This window comes from Cornus florida, unplaced genomic scaffold (assembly GCF_030987335.1).
Source record: "Cornus florida cultivar Cherokee Brave unplaced genomic scaffold, ASM3098733v1 CherokeeBrave_3.0.0_Hap2_Chr06, whole genome shotgun sequence".
NCBI classification, from domain to species: domain Eukaryota; kingdom Viridiplantae; phylum Streptophyta; class Magnoliopsida; order Cornales; family Cornaceae; genus Cornus; species Cornus florida.
This window is the reverse complement of record NW_026775576.1, coordinates 29,444,505-29,451,226: the sequence shown is the minus strand read 5'-3', so window position 1 is coordinate 29,451,226 and position 6,722 is coordinate 29,444,505.

Sequence of the window (6,722 nt, the reverse complement as noted above, 5' to 3'; positions counted from 1 at the left end):
CTAGAATGAAAAATCTACAATTAAAATAAAAAATATTTTTGAATTTTTATATTTTTCAAAAAAACAATTATTATTTTTTTAAAATTTAACATAAAATTAAGAATAAATCATTGAGCAGTCAATCAAAGTCATTCAAGTCCATACCTGATCCAAATTTCCAGAAAATTTTCAGAGATATCTATGAACGAAAATTTCGACTCCACATAACATTCAATCAATTTCAATTCTTAGGAAATAATTACAACACGAAATTTAACTTGCTAATTTTAATGAAACATTTATAAATCAATTTAGCAAGTTCAAGTGTGTGTGTGTGTGCAATCCATCTCATCAATTTTCAATCAATTATCAATAAAACATTGTCCAAACCATATTGATCGAAAAGCATCAAGATAAAATTGTCTTTAAGTAATTTTTCTAAGTAAGGTGGCTTTCACTCTAAAGAGCAGACAACAATTCCCCAATTCAACTTATCTCCACCTTTCTTTTTACTCATTTAGCTCATCTTCAAAGTTTAATAGGAGCTTTCGAACACATCTCAATAGGTAGCCTTTTCCTAAACAAAGAATTCAACTTTTCCTATTTCACTATCTTCGATCGATCCAATCTTATGCACTTTCATGCTTCGATCGATCCAAGTGTTGGATTGATCCAATTCACTTCGATCGATCCAACTTTTGAACATTTTTCATTTCGATCGATCAAAAATTTTCGGTGATCGATCGAACTTAAAGTTCGATCGATCGAACTTTCATAGATCACACATACACACTCCATTCATCTCATGTTGTCTTCATGCTATCTTTATATGCACAATGCCTGTGATATTCCATATTGGATGCATTTCATACCTACATTGCTTAGCATGACTCACATTTCATTATTATCATAGATTCATGTCATCCATATTTTGTCTATCTTATTTGACATGCATGTTTTTATTATGCACTTAAATTCTTATATATATCTGGCACTGACTTATATATTGAAATTTTCTTGTCTTTTTACAGATCATGCCTCCGCAGTACAAGAGTACAGCCAGGAGATCTTCGGGGCCACAGCGACCCCGCAGACATATGCGGCCCAGGATAGAGATGGTTGCAGAGCCATCTCATGCTCAGGAGGAGCCCGCACAGGCTACTCCCCCTCAGTCCCCATCCCACGAGGCTGAGGAGGGAGCTGACCACAAGCCATCTACATCCCAGGCTCCTCCAGCCTTCACACCATCACCTTCTCCTATGCGCCATCAGGCAGATGCAGCCGCCATGCCATCACCGCAGCCACCTCTACCGGCTCAGCGTCGTGACCAGTTGCTGCCGAGATATGCAGCCATGACCGTGGCTCAGGAGTCATACTTTGATACTGAGTACCTCTCCGAGTCTATCCTGACCCGGTCTGGCTATCAGGATATCATGCAGCGGGGCCTCTTAGCCATCTTTGCCCCATTCACCGGCCTTGTATACCCACGATTGGTGCGGCTATTCTTTCAGCATCTCCGACCTTCGCCACGATCTACCACAGAGATGATCACTACACTAGACGGCTTGAGATTGTCATCACAGTTGACACTCTGGCCCGTGCTTGCCGGTGCCCACACCGGTGTCCACCTGAGCTTGCAGAGACATACCCGAGGCTGCATAGGCCTTCATTTTCTGACATGGCTGTCTCTTTGACAGGCCATCATGCCGGTGGTCAGACATTCGCCACCAGGACCTTCTTGCCTGACGACCTCTGGTTCATCGACACAGTTCTCTTCCAGAACATTTACATGGCGGGCCACAAGATCCAGAGGCGTCATGACTACTTAACAGCTCTTTACATTTTTTACACGAGCTGCTAGGTATCTATCCCAGTCCTCATCTGGAGCGTGATGAGGTTGTTGTATGATTCTTTCATTTCCAGGAAGGACCCTAAGCGGTCCAAGGTCCTGCCCTTCGGACACCTCATCACGCAGATCCTTCTTGACCAGCGCTACAGAGTGCCCGCAGATGAGGAGCCCCCTGCACGGTCCAGCTTCTATAGGAGGAGCGACTGGAATAAGAGCTACAATGCTCTTATTCCGAGTCTTTAGGAGCCAGCTGTAGAGGCAGCAGCTGAACTAGAGGAGGAGGAGGCAGCCCAGGCACAGCCGGCACCTCCAGCAGCAGCAGATATCGCAGCGGACGACGCACCAGTCGGTCAGGCTACCAATCGCATGGACATTGACCTGGAGTGACCTGCGGAGGAGTATACCGATGCTGCAGATGATGCTGATGCCGATGATGCTGATGCGATGATACCAGTGATCGAGCCGCTACTCAGGAGCGAGTTCGGGAGTCTTCTTCAGAGCTGAGTTCACCTCTTTCAGGGCGGATGTCATGGCTTGCTTTGCCGATCTCTCCAGCCGACTCCCTGCACCTGCACGTGCACCTGCACCCGCACCTGCACCTCCAGCCACTGCAGATCTTCACGATCAGGCCTCCTGAGACTCCACTTCCAGTTGTTCTATGCTTCATTTCTTTTATTCTGGATCTGTATTATACTATCACTGTTACTGTATTATACTTTGCGGCCGGTCTGTCGGCTTTATTATTTTATTGATGTACCTGCACTTTATATTTTCTATATATTGCTTTTTGATTATGGATGTCTCTTAGTATCTCATATTTGTATGTTTGACTCCATCAGGTACACCACAGTAACTTCAGTGAGAGAGTGCTGCCCAATTTTTCAGGACCACTCTTACACCTCTCTCTCTATTCTCTATTTATCCCATTTTACACTTGCATGTCCACTGTGCACTGATTATCCTATCTTGTTATCTAATGAGTTTATCCTAGTGCAAACTTTTCAGGACTACAGTTTATCCCAAGTTTGGGGGGGCCATGCCACCCACTTTGGATATTTCTATCCCGATCATTCATGTCTAAAGCACTGGTATACTCTTTCCTTTATTCTCTTCACACATTGAGGACAATGTGCAGTTTAAGTTTGGGGGTATTGGTGTATGTTTCAGTGTTACTTTAAAATTCAAATTTTGAGCATGTCTTGTGTATTTGAGGGATATTTCTATACTTGGTCCATTTCTAGCTATGATTTTGATCTTTTGAGGACTATATTGCTTAAAATTTAAAAATTGCTTGACTTGAGAGTCCAATACTCCTTGTATGCCTTGAGGATGCCATTTAGGAGTAAATTTTTCAAAAGATTGATATCTTGCTTGCATTTGTGGTCCACATCATCCTGAATTTGTGATTGTTTTGAGATTCATTCTAGGATTCTACACTAGCACCGGTGCACACTAGCATTCATTTGTGGGGTACATGCTTTGTTGATTATTGAATTGGTTATATCCCAATTGGGCTAGTAGTGCATTGAAAGCTTTCATTCTTGATAAAGGTGGATAACAACCTCTTTTCATTGAGTAGCCGGGATTCTTGCCTCATTAAACAGTGAACTTTTCGCGCCGAAAGGTGGAGGGCCCAAACTCTAGGTTAATAATTGATTATTTAAAAAAAAAAAAAAAAAAAAAAAGAAGTTGCAAAAGCAATAAAAGTGAGGACTTCTCCCAAAAGGCGAGAAGTGGGAAATGATTAGATGGTTGTTGTCTTGATTTGTAGCCTAGTTGATTTGAGTTTGTAAGTCCGTAGGGGGGTCTTAACACCTAATGCCCTAAAGCCATCTGGTTTGGGAGTCATTGACCTAACGCTCGCTACATGAATCTTCTAGAAAGCTTAAGAGATCAACACATTGCACAATACTTCTATCTTTGATCCTCAATAACAAAAAATAAATAAATAAATAATAATAATAATAATAAAATAAAAATAAAATAAAATAAAATAAAATAGAGTGAAAAGAATAAACGCACATAGAAGAATAAAGCTTTAATAAAAGGTCCACTCTCTTATCTTGATGATCAGTACTAGATTTGTGTGCTAGTTTGAGGGTAAGGATGTGATTACTTCTCTAGTTGGCTAAGATAGCAACACACTTGATGCCGAACCTCTCACATGGATTCTAGACTTGTTTCGATTTTCATGATCATTTTCTTGATGTGTGGAGGACCATACTTGCTTGCTTGATATTGAAAATTTGGGAGATTGCTTGGAAATGGTTGAAAATTTGCATACTTGAGGTAGTTTTCTCCCAATGCTTGTTTGCAATATTGGTGCCACTTTTGAAAGAATGAGCTTAATGTTTGGGGGTATCATTTCTGGAAACCTTCACTAGACTTTACTCGTCCACTAGGGGTAACCTAGGGGTTTAAAAGGCTTGTTGCATATGCTAAATGCAATCGTGTTCCCTACGAAAATGGTGTTATCATTTTACTTGCTTTCCAGTTTATACTTGTTTAGTTGTTCATTTCATTCCTTTACTTCTTAGTTTATTGCCAGGGACTAGCAATATTTAAGTTTGGGGGTGTGATGAGCACTGAAAAGTGCGCATTTAAACCCGTTAAGCTTAAGCATTCTAGTACCTTTATCTATCTTACTTTGCCGCTTTAGACTTATTACGTGTTATTTATATTTTCAGGCACTAATCCCAAAATTGAGCTAACTCAGCCAAATAAGAGCTTAATTGAAGCAATCCTGAGATAAACCGAAGGAGGGAGCGAAGTGGAGAAAGAAAGGAGCAAAAAGGAATCAAAGTTGTGCAACTGAAAAGTTCGATCGATCCAACTTAGAGTTCGATCGATCGAACATCTATGATCGATCACAGTACTTCTCGATAGATCCAACCTTGGCCTTTGATGAAATTCCAAGTTCGATCGATCCAACATCACCTTCGATCGATCGAACCCTATTTTGTCCTATTCAAATGATTGATCTTATCCACAGTTATACGCCTACCAACCACTTTTGTCCTTTTCCCCATAAATATCTTCGAAATATCTCAGCCTTGTCCTTATCCGGAGGAGTCAGACCACTTCAATCGATCCAAGATGCAGTTCGATCGATCGAACCCATCTTCGATCGATCCAAGTTAAGGTTCGATCGATCAAACTTCCTCTTGCGAGAAAAAGTTAAAGTCCAGCTCATTTATTCCGTCCCTAATCCAATCATTGGAGAATATGCCTTGCACGACCACAGCTCATCATAGGGTGTATTTGACCTACCTATATAAGGAATATGATACACTTTTTGGAGGGGGGTCTGTAGAGTCTCTTGTCACACATTGAAAATCATCTTGGAGGCTATTCTTGGAGAGGAAGAAGGGAGGAAGCTAGAGCAACCATTGGAGGAGATCTTCACCAACAAGGAGCAGCCATGGAGTTAGCCCTTGAGGGTTGGATCATCACTACCATGAGTGGCTAGACATCTTCTTGGGGCTAGAGTTAGCCCCAAGCATGCTTTCTATACTCTAATCTTGTGTATTATTGAGGGATTAGTGTTGTATGATACATCTTAATATTCATATATATATAAATCTTGATTATTTCATGGTTTGTATGGTTTAATGCTTCCAATTGACTATTCTATTCTTCCCATATGTCTAGGTATGCTAGAGTAGGATATTCATGTGCTTATCTCTAGATTTAGTATTTTTTATGCATGTCTATGTGTATTGATGCTATAGATCTAGAGATTATCAAGATGATATGCTTAATGAATGCTATTTTGGTTCATTTGATGGTTTATGCCTATTCTTGATGGTTTGTGCCTCTCCCCTAGTCTAGATAGCTTTATTTTCGTGCTAGTAGTGTAGATTTAGTGTAGTGGTAGTATAATGTTAGATGAGAGGACAATCTACTCTTGATGTTTGATGTTCCATGCTTGTGAGTCCAAATGGCATATTCCTCTAATATTGTGTTGCATGTGGATTGTGAGCTTAATGAAGGATTAATGACTTGTTTTGATCTATTGTGCTATCCCCATGTTGTCTAGACAATATATGCTCTATTGTTTAGATATATTGTGCTCTTCACATGATGTTTAGACAATACTTGCTTGATTTGTCATCCTTGCCAATTAAATTAACCTAATGCACACACACCCTTATCATATTACAACACATCCATTACCCTCAATTGATCACTTGTTAGTAGTATAGAAAAGTATTGCTTGGTGGTGATCTCTACACCCCAAGACCTCTCTCTCTCTTGTTTACCTCATATTATTTTATTTAGTTGAATTCAATTTAGCTTAATCAACCAACCAACCAATTGTGTGATCACTCGACCTACTAACCCTAATTACCATAGTTTCATAATTCGATACACCATCAAATCCCTTGGGACGATCCCTACTCGCCCTATCTATATTTTATATAGAGAAAGGTAGTAGTGGCTTTTTATAAATGTAAAACTTGGCCACCTCCTAAATTCATACAACTCTTCAAGCTTGACTTGGTATCGCGACCCTTGTAAAAGAGGCAACCGGTCAGTAATCAATATACACTAGTTAACAATTCAAAGATTTTCAATCAAATTTTTCAGATTTGGACTAGTGCACAGAATGTTATGAACTTAAGAGATTCAAATCTAAATATCCCTTAATCAATGTAAATCAACTTTCATTGTATAGATTACAAACCAAGAATCTATTTTTAATCAAAAATCATGTGTCTAAATTTGCATTCAAAGATAGATCATAAATTCAATGGAAGAATTTTCTCAAATATATCATAAAGACTATGATCAGAAACTCAAAACCCTAACCAAATCCTAACAAGTGATCCAATGGTAACAAAATTTTCTTTTAAACACAAGTCATGATCACTGAATTTCATAGGACTTAGTT